Source organism: Acipenser ruthenus, chromosome 13, assembly GCF_902713425.1.
Source record: "Acipenser ruthenus chromosome 13, fAciRut3.2 maternal haplotype, whole genome shotgun sequence".
In the NCBI taxonomy this organism is placed as follows: Eukaryota; Metazoa; Chordata; class Actinopteri; order Acipenseriformes; family Acipenseridae; genus Acipenser; species Acipenser ruthenus.
In genome coordinates, this window is record NC_081201.1 from 15,018,320 (window position 1) to 15,033,861 (window position 15,542).

The 15,542-nt window shown below is 48.2% G+C and overlaps 3 non-coding genes across 3 annotated transcripts; all 3 read left to right on the forward strand.

Annotated features, from left to right (window-relative positions):
• Window positions 1-3,921: 3,921 nt before the first annotated feature.
• LOC131697063 (U2 spliceosomal RNA) lies at window positions 3,922-4,115 on the forward strand. The gene has a single exon (XR_009306945.1). It is a non-coding gene; the product is annotated as a U2 spliceosomal RNA (small nuclear RNA).
• Window positions 4,116-11,669: 7,554 nt separating this feature from the next.
• Window positions 11,670-11,863, forward strand: LOC131697064 (U2 spliceosomal RNA). Its single transcript, XR_009306946.1, has one exon. It is a non-coding gene; the product is annotated as a U2 spliceosomal RNA (small nuclear RNA).
• Window positions 11,864-12,392: 529 nt separating this feature from the next.
• Window positions 12,393-12,507, forward strand: LOC131697319 (U5 spliceosomal RNA). Its single transcript, XR_009307165.1, has one exon. It is a non-coding gene; the product is annotated as a U5 spliceosomal RNA (small nuclear RNA).
• The last annotated feature ends 3,035 nt before the right edge of the window (window positions 12,508-15,542 follow it).

The window sequence follows — 15,542 nt, forward strand, 5'->3', positions numbered from 1 at the left end:
GTACCCGTCATCGTGTCAGGTGACTTCAATTGTGCTCTGAGGGACGTAGACCGGAGCAGGCCACGCAACGACCGCTCTAGTAGAGTTTTGTCCTCCGTAATATCTGATTTCTCCCTGTGTGATGCAGGTAAGGACCTGGTGCCTCTCTTTACCTGGGTGAGCTCATCTGGGACCTCCTTCTCCCGTATAGATCTCGTCCTGCATACCAGCTCCCTTACGAAGACGGCAGTAGACACCCAGGCCGTCTTCTTCTCCGACCATAGGCTCCTGCAGGTAACATTGCAGGTCCCTCAGACCTCCCAGATGGGGTCAGGGGTCTGGAAATTAAACACCTCCTTACTCGATGACCCCTCCATAGCTGCAGCCTATAAGAGCAGGCTTGTTGAGTGGACCACTTTGCGTGACCTATTCAACTCCCCTATAGAGTGGTGGGAGATGGTCAAAATGAGAACTAAGGGTTATTTCATAGCAGCAGGCAAGAGGAAAGCAAAAGAAAGGAGGGCCAAATATAAATACCTGAATGCTGCCCTCCAGCGTCTGAGCCTGCTTCAGCTTCGGGGGTTCCCTGTAAGCGACGAGATAGCCCAGACCAAGCTAGATCTTTCAGTGCTTTGTAGGGAGGAACAACGAAAGGTCATGCACAATGCAAAAGTGCAAAAAATGGAGGAAGACGAAAAGTGTACTCGCTTCTTCTTCCAGAAAACGAGGGAGAAGCGGCACTTGATGTCCTCCATGCTCGACAGCAGGGGGAGGATAGTAGAGGATAGTGAGGGAGTGAAAAAAGTGGTAGAGAACTTCTATAGGGACCTGTATAACATCAAAGCTACAGATGACACCCTGATAGAGTGGTTCCTGAGCCAGTTGGAGCCTGACTCAGTGCGGGACGAGGAGGAGGAGGAGAAGGACCCAGAACTCACGCTGGAGGAGCTCACCCAGGCGGTTAAGACCATGAACACCGGTAAGACGCCAGGTCCAGATGGCATCCCGGGTGAGTATTACCATCTTTTTTGGGACACGCTAAAAGTCCATTTAGCGGAGGTCTACAGAGCGGTCTACAGGGAGAAGCGGTTGGGCCCTTCTATGCGGGAGAGTGTAATTACTCTCCTTCATAAGAAAGGGGAAGTTAAAGATCTACGGAATTGGCGCCCAATCAGCCTCCTTTGCGTGGATTACAAGATACTAGCCAAAGCTCTGATGCTCCGGCTACAAGTACACCTCCCTTTGGTCATTGGCCCTGACCAGGCTTGTGGCGTCCCAGGGAGGTCCATCACGGATATTTTAATGTTAACAAGGGACATTCTGGCTTATTCTAGAGAACGGAACCATCCCCTCTGCCTGTTCAACCTTGACCAGGAGAAGGCGTTCGATAGGGTAAGCCATGAATATATGTACAAAGTGATGGACCAGATGAAATTCGCTCCTGGACTTAGGGAGTGGGTTAAAACCATATATACAAACATTAGTACCCGAGTCTTGGTGAACAGGCACCTGACTGGTAAAATATCTATCCAGTCAGGGGTCAGACAGGGTTGCCCACTATCCCCACTGCTATATGTCGTGTGCATTGAACCCCTCCTGCAGGCAATTCGTAGGGATACCAATATAACTGGTTTCCAGCTGCCTGGATCCAACGGGGTCCAGGTCAAAACAACAGCATATATGGACGATGTGTCACTCATTTGCACCAACACATCGTCGGTACCTCGGATTAGTAATATCCTTGAGAAGTACTGCACGGCGACCGGGGCAGTGATTAATAAGTCCAAGAGCGAAGTCTACGTGTCTAAAAATTGGCAGGTAGATAGGGAACTGTCGGACATGTACCCTGTCAAAAAGGACAAAATCAAGATTCTGGGCCTCATTTTCGAGAACAATAGCTCGGGGGCCCAGAGCTGGACGGCGGCCATTAACCAGGTCCGTAAAAAGATTGGCGGATGGAGCACAAGATCCTTAACAATGACGGGTAGAGTATTAATAACCAAGTCTATACTGTTCCCCATCCTCTCTTATGTAGGAAAAATCTTTCCCCCAGACAGGACCACCAAAAAAGTGGTGGACCGCATTATCCACCGCTTTATCTGGGGCAGCAAGATGGAGAGGGTAAAGCGAGCCACCCTGAGTAAAGCCGACAAGAAGGGAGGTAAGGGGGTCCCGGACGTTGTGCAGCTCACCCGAGTGCAGGGGCTCACGCAAACTATCAAGAACATCCAGGCCCTGGACAGGAAGGTATGTTACATGAATCGTTTCTATTTTGCCACCTGTCTCAGGGCCTTGGGCCTCTGCACTATTGATAACACCGTGCCGTACTCCTGGGACCCCCCATTGTATTATAGAACCTTAAGGGACACTATATATAAATTGGGCTTAGATAAAGCAAAATTGGCCTCCTGGGAATACAAGGCTGTAACTAAATATCTTGCCGGTTCCCAGGAAATTGAAAAAGTAGCTACTTTCTCCCTCACCCAAAGCCAAAAAATCTGGGAGAATGTGTCTCACAGCTGCCTCAGTAATGTCCAGAAGGATATAGCATGGAACACCGTCCACAGTGCACTCCCCACTCGAGCGTTCATGTTCAGGAGGGGACTAGCCCAAGTAGAAACATGCCCCTATGCAAAGTGCCGCAAGAGAGAAACACCAGCCCATATCTTCTGGGAGTGTGATGTGGCTGGCAGTGTCTGGCTCTCTGTCTCTGTCTTCCTAAACAGGTTTGCTGACACGGCCAAGATGACCGCTGAGACTGTGCTCTATGGGCCTGCGGGAGGAATCACTACCAGCACAGCTAAGTGCGTTTGGCGTGTCATCAATGTTGTCAAGCAGATCCTGTGGGAAGGCCGTAACGTCTGTGTCTATCACAAGCAGGAGCTAGACACTATCACCACGACCAGAAGGGCACAAACTCTTATCAAGGACTTTGTAATTCTGGACATCCGGACCCTCGGGAAGGACAAGGCCTGCGCGGAGTGGAGGATCGCCGGACTTCAGGACGTGAAGATGGAATAAGGGAAAAAAACTGGAACCGCTAGCTCCTAGGAGCGGGACTACGGGGCACCGCTAAGCCTTTTATTTATTTTGTCATGCCAGCATTCCGCCCTTTTTAGCTGGCATGACCGTTTTTGAACGGTGCCCTGGTTTTATGTAGTCTTTTTGTTTCAGTTTTATGGATTTTGATTTGATTTATTTTGAATGTTTTATTTGATTTTTGTTTTGTTTTGTTTTATGTATCTAAAAGATTTTTAATGTTAACTATTAAAAGTTACATTTTAAGTGTTTTAAAATTTTAGAATTTTAACTCACTGTTTTATACACTGTCCCTTTTCCCCTGTCCCTGTTTTAGATCTAGTTTTATGTTCACTTTTGAACCTTTTTAGAGAGCACTCCCCGGCCCTCACAAGCACTGGTTTTTTATAGATGGTTCTTTTTTTCCAGTCACTTTTAAAACAGCACAGGTTTTTTTCATGTTGATTTTAATCTGTGTCTGTTTTAACCATGTACAAAGCACAATTGTCTTGGTGTTTTTAAATGTGTTTTAAATGCTTTTAAAACAAAATGTATGTCTGTATGCATGAATGTCATCTTTAAAAGAAATGTAAAATGAATGAAAAAACGAATGGGTGTAAATGTAAAAAAATGTAAAATCTCAATAAAAGAGTATTTTACTAAAGATTTCCGTGGAGAGGAGCATTTATGAGTTCAATGCAATTTTTGGCTAGCCCTGCCCCTCGGGGTGGGGCTCGACATGGGTTTAAAAGCAGAACGAGCACAGCGGCGCCGGCCGTGTTAATAATTAGAGCCTGGCACCTTTTTTTTTCTTTTTCTTTTTTTTTTCTTTTTCCCATTTTTCCCCTCAGTCCAAGAAGCGAGTACCCCGGCAGCTCCGGCGGGCGGCCGCGCCCGGGGCGTTTGGTCAAAACCATTGTGGGCATCGCTTCTCGGCCTCTTGGCTCAGATCAAGTGTAGTATCTGTTCTTATCAGTTTAATATCTGATACGTCCCCCATAGGGGGACCCGTCTATATTAAATTGATTTTTGGAAGCAGGAGATGGAACCGGGGCTTGCTCCGTCCACTCCACGCATCGACCCGGTATTGCAGTACCTCCGGGAACGGTGCACAAGAAAGGTCAAAAAAGAGAGAGACAGACAGGCAGGCAGGCAGGCAGGCAGGCAGGCAGACAGACAGGCAGACAGAGAGACAGAGAGACAGAGAGAGCGCTAGCCAGCCTCTCCCTCTCCCTTTTTCTGGGTTGTATTTTTTCCCGCTCTTTTTGTTGTTTTTTTTTTTTTTTTTTTTTTTTTTTTTTTGTTTGTTTGTTTGTTTGTTCCAAATAAGGAAGGCAGGCCTGCCTAACTGATGGACAGTCTGCTCTGCTCACGCAGCAGGCCAGTGTACCCAGAAGGCCTTGCGCTCGTGGGAGGAGGAGGACGAGCGCAGCGGTAAAGCAGAAACGGAGCTGTTTAGTGGGGCAAGGAGCCCTCGCTTTCAAGGCGGCAGCAGCAGCAAAGCGCCCCTTTGCCGGGACCGAACGGCACTTGCGTTTTGGGAAGAGTTCCCTGTTTTGTTTGGTTTTGTTTGGCCTTGCCGCCGGGTAGAGGAGAAGGCCTTTGGGCCGGCCGGAAGGGCTGGGCTACCAGTAAAACCACACTCTGGCTTCTCTTCAGTTCGAATAGATCTTTCTAAGACTAAGGCTTAGAGGGTAGTGGCATTGCCCGCTCCCTCCGAGGGTCTGTGAGAGGTTTGTTCGGGTGAGGAGGAACAGAATTTTTTTTTATTTTTGACTGGCTTTCTTCAGCTCGGCAACTTTTTGGAAGACTAATGCTCAGTCTGGTTTTGGCTTGCCCAATCCAGGCCGAGGGTCTTTCAAGATTTTGTTGACTGTTGAGAGCAGTTTTTTCTTTTTCAGGCGGTTCCAGTTTTTTTCTTTTTCAGGCTTTTCCAGACGTTCCTGGAGTTAGAGAGAAGGAGGACCTACCATCCAGACGACCTTTGAGGACCCTTTGATGACCTAGACGACCTCATCCCCAGCCCTTGATTGCAATCGAGATCCAGACCGAGAGAGCAGCAGGCGCCCAGCAGAGGGCGCCATCTGGGAGGAGCAGAGGGCGGCCCCGGACCCCGAGGAGGCGTCACAGCCACGATTCTTCCTACGTGGTCTCGGTGCCAAGCAGCGCCCCCTACTCCGCCAGGGAAGGACACCGTTCACCTGGGGAGGGGGTCCCTCTTGCGAGGCGACCATCTCCTCAGGGACTAAAGTAATAGTTCCTTCAACTGCCCAGATTTGCTGCTTACGTTGTCTCTTTTTCGTAGAGAGAGACAACCCGGACGTCCAGAGGCTTCTCCCACCCCAATCGGAGGAGCCAGCTGAAGGATGGCGTTCCGGCCAACCCAGGAGACCAGGAGGCACAATGCGGTGCGCTTCACAAGGACCCAGCAAGAGGAAACGGAACCAGGACTGACGAGACTGGAGTTCAGCCGGACCATTCTTCAGAGGGGTATGGGTTTTTCCCCTTCTGACTTGAATTGTTTGGTGAAATTGCCAGGGCTTAAGGAAGTGTTTGAGGTCAGTTTTAGGAACCCCCAAAAGTTACAAGAAATGTGGTCCTTTTGGGGGGAGAATAAATATCTCGCTCCATACAAAGAATTCTGTGTGGATGCACTGACAGACAGAGAAATGAAAGTTGTTACTGTCCAATTTTTCAATGAGGCTGTTAGCGACTATGATATTACAACATGGCTTAACCGCTATGGGAGGGTGTCATCAGAAGGGAGGAAAATTACAGATGAAGATGGGGTTTGGACAGGAGCCAGAAAGTGGCTGGTACGCCTTAATGTTGATCCATCGGGCATTGGAGGCGTCCGCCACATTCCAAACTCCATAGTGTTAGGGCCCAACAGAGGGCTGGTATTCTATAATGGGATGCCAAAACTCTGCAGGAAATGTGGGGAATTAGGACACCTGGCGGCCGCATGTACTGTAGTCAAGTGCAGGAACTGCGGCGCCCCCCACGAGACCAGCCACTGCAGAGAAGAGAGGCAGTGCAATTTGTGTGGAAAGAAGGGGCACCTGTTTAAGGACTGCCCCTCTTCCTATGCCAACATGGCCAGAGCCAGCAAGGCAAATACCAACAAGCCTAGGCCTGAGCAGGAAGAGGGAGCAAGTAACAAAGATCAGTCCACATCACCACCAACAGTATCCAAGACCCAGACTCCAGCACCACCATCATCACCAGCACCCCCCTCACCCCCCCGCCCCCGAGACATGTCCCGTTTTACGAGGACCCCTTCCCCCAGCCCAGAGAGAGAGTACAACAGCTACTCCACTAGCTCCTCCAGTAGCTCCTCTGATGCAGAACACGAGGCAGGGAGGGAGCCCGGACCCAGCAGCGGCCCCCCCCTGAGTAGGGCCCTCTCAGCGCCAGCACTCCCCCTCGGCTCTCGTTATGACGCCATAAGGATTGAGTCCGTGGGGGAGGAAAGCGAAAGCGACAGTGAAAGTGAGAGTGAGAAGGAGGGGAAGGGAGTGAAGAACCAGCAGAGGGTGGGGAAAAGAAAGGGTAGAGACGAGGGGGGGAAAAGAAAGAAGATCAGGATCAAAGACAGCAAGTTGCAGGTGCCCCCCATAGATCCAAAACCAGCTAATGTCCACACAAAGTCCCCAGTCTTGCCCTCGCAGGCAGAGACGGAGGCGAGTGGGACGGCTACACTGCCGCCTAGTGGGCAGGTAGCAGCCAGCCAGGGCATCCCCAGCCAGCCTTCCCAGTTGTTGGCACAAACCCTAGCACACCTCGCAGAAGAGGTGTTCACTAATGCACCGAGGGAGAGGTCGGGGTCAACACCTTCCCTGACCAGCAGTACCTCGGTAGCAATGACCCTCTTCAAGCGAAGGGCCTCCCTTCAAAGCATCCTTGACCCCCTCCCTTGTATGGGCAAAACCAGGGGCCCCCTAGAGGTCCTCCTAGATACAGCACTGGAGGACATGGGAATACCCCTGGACGCGGTAAGCCAGAAGTCTGCTAACAGCTCCAATTCAACAGACGGTAACAGCCAAAGAATGCTGTCTGTCATAACCCCCCCCCAGGACAAAGCTGACCCACACGTTCCGAGGGGCCCTGAGCAAGTTCCACCAGACTTACCTTGTGGGGAGTTGAATAGCCCCAACAACTCCAAGTACTGTGCATATAAAGACGGTGCCTTCTTGGACGAGGCAGCAGTGAGTACCTTCTCAGGGGTGATGGGAGTTGCAAATAAGCCCAAGCCCCCTCGAAGCAAGCGTAGAGCTAAGAGTAGGAAGAGTGTCCCGACCTCCCAATCATAGTCGCTATGGGGTGGACGCAACGACTCCTTTTCTTGTTAGCTACCCTGATGGCCCTGATATGTGTGTCTGTTAATGTCAGGAGCATCAGGGAGACACAAAAAAGATTTGATGTACTAAACTATCTAGCTAACTTGAAAGCAGATCTCATCTTTCTGCAGGAGTGTGGCATTTCGTCGAGCCCTGATTATAGGGACCTGAAGGAGAGTTGGACCCTGGGGGACTCCTTCTGGTCGGGCTCCAACATAGCCAGAGCCGACGGAGTAGGTATCCTGTTTAAAAACCCATTTATTACCTCCCGCAGCAGCAGGGAGGTAGAACCTGGTAGAATTCTGAGCGTGGATGTGACATACAACAACACTCCCCTCAGACTGGTCAATGTCTACGCACCCACTAACCAAAACGAAAGAGTTCAATTTTTTCCACAGCTGCGTCCACTCCTGCTGGGGAACGTACCCGTCATCGTGTCAGGTGACTTCAATTGTGCTCTGAGGGACGTAGACCGGAGCAGGCCACGCAACGACCGCTCTAGTAGAGTTTTGTCCTCCGTAATATCTGATTTCTCCCTGTGTGATGCAGGTAAGGACCTGGTGCCTCCCTTTACCTGGGTGAGCTCATCTGGGACCTCCTTCTCCCGTATAGATCTCGTCCTGCATACCAGCTCCCTTACGAAGACGGCAGTAGACACCCAGGCCGTCTTCTTCTCTGACCATAGGCTCCTGCAGGTAACATTGCAGGTCCCTCAGACCTCCCAGATGGGGTCAGGGGTCTGGAAATTAAACACCTCCTTACTCGATGACCCCTCCATAGCTGCAGCCTATAAGAGCAGGCTTGTTGAGTGGACCACTTTGCGTGACCTATTCAACTCCCCTATAGAGTGGTGGGAGATGGTCAAAATGAGAACTAAGGGTTATTTCATAGCAGCAGGCAAGAGGAAAGCAAAAGAAAGGAGGGCCAAATATAAATACCTGAATGCTGCCCTCCAGCGTCTGAGCCTGCTTCAGCTTCGGGGGTTCCCTGTAAGCGACGAGATAGCCCAGACCAAGCTAGATCTTTCAGTGCTTTGTAGGGAGGAACAACGAAAGGTCATGCACAATGCAAAAGTGCAAAAAATGGAGGAAGACGAAAAGTGTACTCGCTTCTTCTTCCAGAAAACGAGGGAGAAGCGGCACTTGATGTCCTCCATGCTCGACAGCAGGGGGAGGATAGTAGAGGATAGTGAGGGAGTGAAAAAAGTGGTAGAGAACTTCTATAGGGACCTGTATAACATCAAAGCTACAGATGACACCCTGATAGAGTGGTTCCTGAGCCAGTTGGAGCCTGACTCAGTGCGGGACGACGAGGAGGAGGAGAAGGACCCAGAACTCACGCTGGAGGAGCTCACCCAGGCGGTTAAGACCATGAACACCGGTAAGACGCCAGGTCCAGATGGCATCCCGGGTGAGTATTACCATCTTTTTTGGGACACGCTAAAAGTCCATTTAGCGGAGGTCTACAGAGCGGTCTACAGGGAGAAGCGGTTGGGCCCTTCTATGCGGGAGAGTGTAATTACTCTCCTTCATAAGAAAGGGGAAGTTAAAGATCTACGGAATTGGCGCCCAATCAGCCTCCTTTGCGTGGATTACAAGATACTAGCCAAAGCTCTGATGCTCCGGCTACAAGTACACCTCCCTTTGGTCATTGGCCCTGACCAGGCTTGTGGCGTCCCAGGGAGGTCCATCACGGATATTTTAATGTTAACAAGGGACATTCTGGCTTATTCTAGAGAACGGAACCATCCCCTCTGCCTGTTCAACCTTGACCAGGAGAAGGCGTTCGATAGGGTAAGCCATGAATATATGTACAAAGTGATGGACCAGATGAAATTCGCTCCTGGACTTAGGGAGTGGGTTAAAACCATATATACAAACATTAGTACCCGAGTCTTGGTGAACAGGCACCTGACTGGTAAAATATCTATCCAGTCAGGGGTCAGACAGGGTTGCCCACTATCCCCACTGCTATATGTCGTGTGCATTGAACCCCTCCTGCAGGCAATTCGTAGGGATACCAATATAACTGGTTTCCAGCTGCCTGGATCCAACGGGGTCCAGGTCAAAACAACAGCATATATGGACGATGTGTCACTCATTTGCACCAACACATCGTCGGTACCTCGGATTAGTAATATCCTTGAGAAGTACTGCACGGCGACCGGGGCAGTGATTAATAAGTCCAAGAGCGAAGTCTACGTGTCTAAAAATTGGCAGGTAGATAGGGAACTGTCGGACATGTACCCTGTCAAAAAGGACAAAATCAAGATTCTGGGCCTCATTTTCGAGAACAATAGCTCGGGGGCCCAGAGCTGGACGGCGGCCATTAACCAGGTCCGTAAAAAGATTGGCGGATGGAGCACAAGATCCTTAACAATGACGGGTAGAGTATTAATAACCAAGTCTATACTGTTCCCCATCCTCTCTTATGTAGGAAAAATCTTTCCCCCAGACAGGACCACCAAAAAAGTGGTGGACCGCATTATCCACCGCTTTATCTGGGGCAGCAAGATGGAGAGGGTAAAGCGAGCCACCCTGAGTAAAGCCGACAAGAAGGGAGGTAAGGGGGTCCCGGACGTTGTGCAGCTCACCCGAGTGCAGGGGCTCACGCAAACTATCAAGAACATCCAGGCCCTGGACAGGAAGGTATGTTACATGAATCGTTTCTATTTTGCCACCTGTCTCAGGGCCTTGGGCCTCTGCACTATTGATAACACCGTGCCGTACTCCTGGGACCCCCCATTGTATTATAGAACCTTAAGGGACACTATATATAAATTGGGCTTAGATAAAGCAAAATTGGCCTCCTGGGAATACAAGGCTGTAACTAAATATCTTGCCGGTTCCCAGGAAATTGAAAAAGTAGCTACTTTCTCCCTCACCCAAAGCCAAAAAATCTGGGAGAATGTGTCTCACAGCTGCCTCAGTAATGTCCAGAAGGATATAGCATGGAACACCGTCCACAGTGCACTCCCCACTCGAGCGTTCATGTTCAGGAGGGGACTAGCCCAAGTAGAAACATGCCCCTATGCAAAGTGCCGCAAGAGAGAAACACCAGCCCATATCTTCTGGGAGTGTGATGTGGCTGGCAGTGTCTGGCTCTCTGTCTCTGTCTTCCTAAACAGGTTTGCTGACACGGCCAAGATGACCGCTGAGACTGTGCTCTATGGGCCTGCGGGAGGAATCACTACCAGCACAGCTAAGTGCGTTTGGCGTGTCATCAATGTTGTCAAGCAGATCCTGTGGGAAGGCCGTAACGTCTGTGTCTATCACAAGCAGGAGCTAGACACTATCACCACGACCAGAAGGGCACAAACTCTTATCAAGGACTTTGTAATTCTGGACATCCGGACCCTCGGGAAGGACAAGGCCTGCGCGGAGTGGAGGATCGCCGGACTTCAGGACGTGAAGATGGAATAAAGGAAAAAACTGGAACCGCTAGCTCCTAGGAGCGGGACTACGGGGCACCGCTAAGCCTTTTATTTATTTTGTCATGCCAGCATTCCGCCCTTTTTAGCTGGCATGACCGTTTTTCAACGGTGCCCTGGTTTTATGTAGTCTTTTTGTTTCAGTTTTATGGATTTTGATTTGATTTATTTTGAATGTTTTATTTGATTTTTGTTTTGTTTTGTTTTATGTATCTAAAAGATTTTTAATGTAAACTATTAAAAGTTACATTTTAAGTGTTTTAAAATTTTAGAATTTTAACTCACTGTTTATACACTGTCCCTTTTCCCCTGTCCCTGTTTTAGATCTAGGTTTATGTTCACTTTTTTAGAGAGCACTCCCCGGCCCTCACAAGCACTGGTTTTTTATAGATGGTTCTTTTTTTCCAGTCACTTTTAAAACAGCACAGGTTTTTTTCATGTTGATTTTAATCTGTGTCTGTTTTAACCATGTACAAAGCACAATTGTCTTGGTGTTTTTAAATGTATTTTAAATGCTTTTAAAACAAAATGTATGTCTGTATGCATGAATGTCATCTTTAAAAGAAATGTAAAATGAATGAAAAAACGAATGGGTGTAAATGTAAAAAATGTAAAATCTCAATAAAAGAGTATTTTACTAAAGATTTCCGTGGAGAGGAGCATTTATGAGTTCAATGCAATTTTTGGCTAGCCCTGCCCCTCGGGGTGGGGCTCGACATGGGTTTAAAAGCAGAACGAGCACAGCGGCGCCGGCCGTGTTAATAATTAGAGCCTGGCACCTTTTTTTTTCTTTTTCTTTTTTTTTTCTTTTTCCCATTTTTCCCCTCAGTCCAAGAAGCGAGTACCCCGGCAGCTCCGGCGGGCGGCCGCGCCCGGGGCGTTTGGTCAAAACCATTGTGGGCATCGCTTCTCGGCCTCTTGGCTCAGATCAAGTGTAGTATCTGTTCTTATCAGTTTAATATCTGATACGTCCCCCATAGGGGGACCCGTCTATATTAAATTGATTTTTGGAAGCAGGAGATGGAACCGGGGCTTGCTCCGTCCACTCCACGCATCGACCCGGTATTGCAGTACCTCCGGGAACGGTGCACAAGAAAGGTCAAAAAAGAGAGAGACAGACAGGCAGGCAGGCAGGCAGGCAGGCAGGCAGACAGGCAGACAGACAGGCAGACAGAGAGACAGAGAGACAGAGAGAGCGCTAGCCAGCCTCTCCCTCTCCCTTTTTCTGGGTTGTATTTTTTCCCGCTCTTTTTGTTGTTTTTTTTTTTTTTTTTTTTTTTTTTTTTTTGTTTGTTTGTTTGTTTGTTCCAAATAAGGAAGGCAGGCCTGCCTAACTGATGGACAGTCTGCTCTGCTCACGCAGCAGGCCAGTGTACCCAGAAGGCCTTGCGCTCGTGGGAGGAGGAGGACGAGCGCAGCGGTAAAGCAGAAACGGAGCTGTTTAGTGGGGCAAGGAGCCCTCGCTTTCAAGGCGGCAGCAGCAGCAAAGCGCCCCTTTGCCGGGACCGAACGGCACTTGCGTTTTGGGAAGAGTTCCCTGTTTTGTTTGGTTTTGTTTGGCCTTGCCGCCGGGTAGAGGAGAAGGCCTTTGGGCCGGCCGGAAGGGCTGGGCTACCAGTAAAACCACACTCTGGCTTCTCTTCAGTTCGAATAAATCTTTCGCCTTTTACTAAAGATTTCCGTGGAGAGGAGCATTTATGAGTTCAATGCAATTTTTGGCTAGCCCTGCCCCTCGGGGTGGGGCTCGACATGGGTTTAAAAGCAGAACGAGCACAGCGGCGCCGGCCGTGTTAATAATTAGAGCCTGGCACCTTTTTTTTTCTTTTTCTTTTTTTTTTCTTTTTCCCATTTTTCCCCTCAGTCCAAGAAGCGAGTACCCCGGCAGCTCCGGCGGGCGGCCGCGCCCGGGGCGTTTGGTCAAAACCATTGTGGGCATCGCTTCTCGGCCTCTTGGCTCAGATCAGGTGTGTGTGGCATGACCGCAGCATTTGTTCACTAGGAGAAAGAGAAGGCGGTGTGCAGGATGACCTACAACAATCCATTTAAGTCAGCTGGTCGGGCTGGGCTTAGGAATACTGCAAGATTTTTGTGGAAGGGAAGAGCGGAGGAAGAGATGCTGGATAGAGAACAATTTATCCGTGAAGTATTGCTGGGAGTTTTGAATTTTGAGCCGGAAGAAATCTTTTGTTTACAAAGGAATGGAACATCGAAATTTTTGGACGTCACTTTGCATAGCGCACAAGCTTTTCAGTATCTTCTTGATACTTGTAATGCTAAAGAGGATCAAGAGCCTTTATCTTTTTTTTCCGTGGAGTCCTTGGCTAAAACAAATTTCCGGATTATAACAGTACATATGTACAATCCATATGTGTCGGATTTAGCCATAAGTGCTTTCCTGTCCAGGTATGTAGATGTGATTTCCGGGGCAAAGTTACTTAGAGACGGCTTTAAAATTTGGAACGGGAAGAGACAGTTTCAGGTGCTGCTTCGGCAAGAGGAGGGAGGATATGATGGGTTCCGTCATCCCCCCGCAAATTTCTTTATTGGAGCAGATAGGGGTTATCTGTTTTATTCACGGCAGCCCCTGTTCTGCAGAAAATGTTCCAGTTTTGGCCATATAGAGGTCGGGTGTACACAAGAGAGATGCAGGAACTGTGGAGAACTGGGACATGTTTCAAAAGACTGTCAGAAAAATAAGAGCTGTAATGTCTGTGGAGAAGAAGGGCATTTGTTTAAAAATTGTCCTAAGCGGAAGCAGACATATGCTGATGTTGCACGGGGCCATGAGACAGATGGATTGGAAGTGGTGGATGACATGCCTCCAATTGAAAAAGTGTTGAAGGAGATGAGGCACATTGCTGTGCCTGACGGAGGGGCAGCAGAAGGTGATAAGGTAAAAGGTGGTGAAGAAGAAATGGAAGGAGTGTCGTGGGGAGATACCCCTGATGGCGTGACTGATACGACGGAGCAGATTTTGGTTCAGGGAAAAGGAAAAGGAAGGGGAAAGGGGAGGAAGAGGAACAAAGAAGTGGAGCATGAGACAGCGTCTGTTGGTTTAGAGGGGACTCCAAAGAAGATAGTGGGCGTGCAGCGCATGGGCTTAGAGGCGGTTTCTTCCCAGCAGTTATGTTTAGTGGAGTCAGGGACTGCAGAGGAGGTATCTGGGTCGGTTTCTTCATCATCTTCCATGATACCGGACACTGGTTTGGAGGAAGAGGTGCTGCAGTCGGCAGTTTTATGTCTTTCACCGGTGAGTCCAGGTCCTTATGACTCAGGCATGGGGTTACCAGAGGAACAAAATGAGAGGAGTTATGTGGATACAGAAGGTATGGGCCCTTTCTAGGGATAGACTTTTTGGGACTAATGGTTTGAGGGGTTTTTTGTGGTTTTCTCACTTGTGAATGATGGTTTATTTTTTTTGCTTTTCATATCTTTTTTAGTGCATTATGTCTTTATCTTTTATTTCTATGAATGTAAGAGGTTTGAGGGGTTATAATAAGAGAGTTTCTGTGTTTCTTTATTTAAATTCTTTGTCATTTTCTTTTTGTTTTTTGCAAGAGGTTCATTTAAGGGATGCTTCTGATATTGCTTTGTACACAAAAGACTGGGGGGGAGGGGAGTCAAGGTGGAGTGTGGGGGGGGTGCATTCATCTGGGGTAGGGGTGTTATTAAAGGACAAGGAGATGGAGGTAGTGCAATGCATTTCAGTACTGCCAGGGCGCATTCTGTGTGTGGATGTGAACTGGAGAGGTCAAAAGCTGAGACTGATTAATGTATATGCACCTACTGATTTGGTTTCTAGAAAGGACTGTTTTGTTGCCATAAAGGATCTCCTTGTGACAAATAGACATATAGTTTTGGGAGGGGATTTTAATGTATCATTAGATAAGGGGAATGTGCACGATTATACGGTGGGGGTGTTAAAAGGTATTATAGTACTTTTTAGTTTAGTGGATAGTTTTAAAAAATGTAATCCAGGGTTGGAAGGGATCACATGGAGAAATTCAAGGGGGGCAAAAAGTAGATTAGATTATTTTTTTGTTTCAAATGTGTTGTCTGTTAGTTTTTGCAATACATCTCCGTTATGGTTTTCAGATCACGATAGTTTAAAATGTATTATTAGTTTCACAACACCGGTGTTTGGTGGCGGGTTTTGGAAATTTAATTGTGAGGTATTGGAAGATAAAACGTTTAGGGAGCTTTTTGTGTTTCATTTTAAGGGATGGGTTGAAATGTTGTGTTATTGTGATTCTGTTCTAGTTTGGTGGGAGGGGGTAAAGGGAAAAATTAAGATACTTACTCAACAATTCTGCAGGAATAGAAGGAGGAAGGAGCAGAGAGCGGTTTTGGGGTTACAGAAGGATTTGGAGGGGGTGTATATAAGGGGAAACACAGGGGGTAATTTTGATTTTGAAAAGGCAAGGGAACTTAAGGATAAGATGAGGGTGGTGTGGGAAAAAAGGGCGAGTAATTTTTTGTTTAGGTGTAAGGGGGATTTTTTAGAAAAACATGAGACATGTAGTTCATATTTTTTTAAACAGGTGAAGGGTGAACAAAAAAAGAGGGTGATCAGGGGTTTAAAGGGGAAAGATGGGATCACGGTGGTGGATACAGAGGGCATGCTAGACTGTGCTAGTAATTTTTATAAAGAATTATTTTCAGAAAAAGAGGTTAATGAGGAGGTTGCGGCCTCTTTTTTGGATAAAGTGCATGTCAGGCTGTCTGATGAGGTGAGAGAGAGTTTGGAGAGACCGGTCACTGTTGCTGAGTTGAAA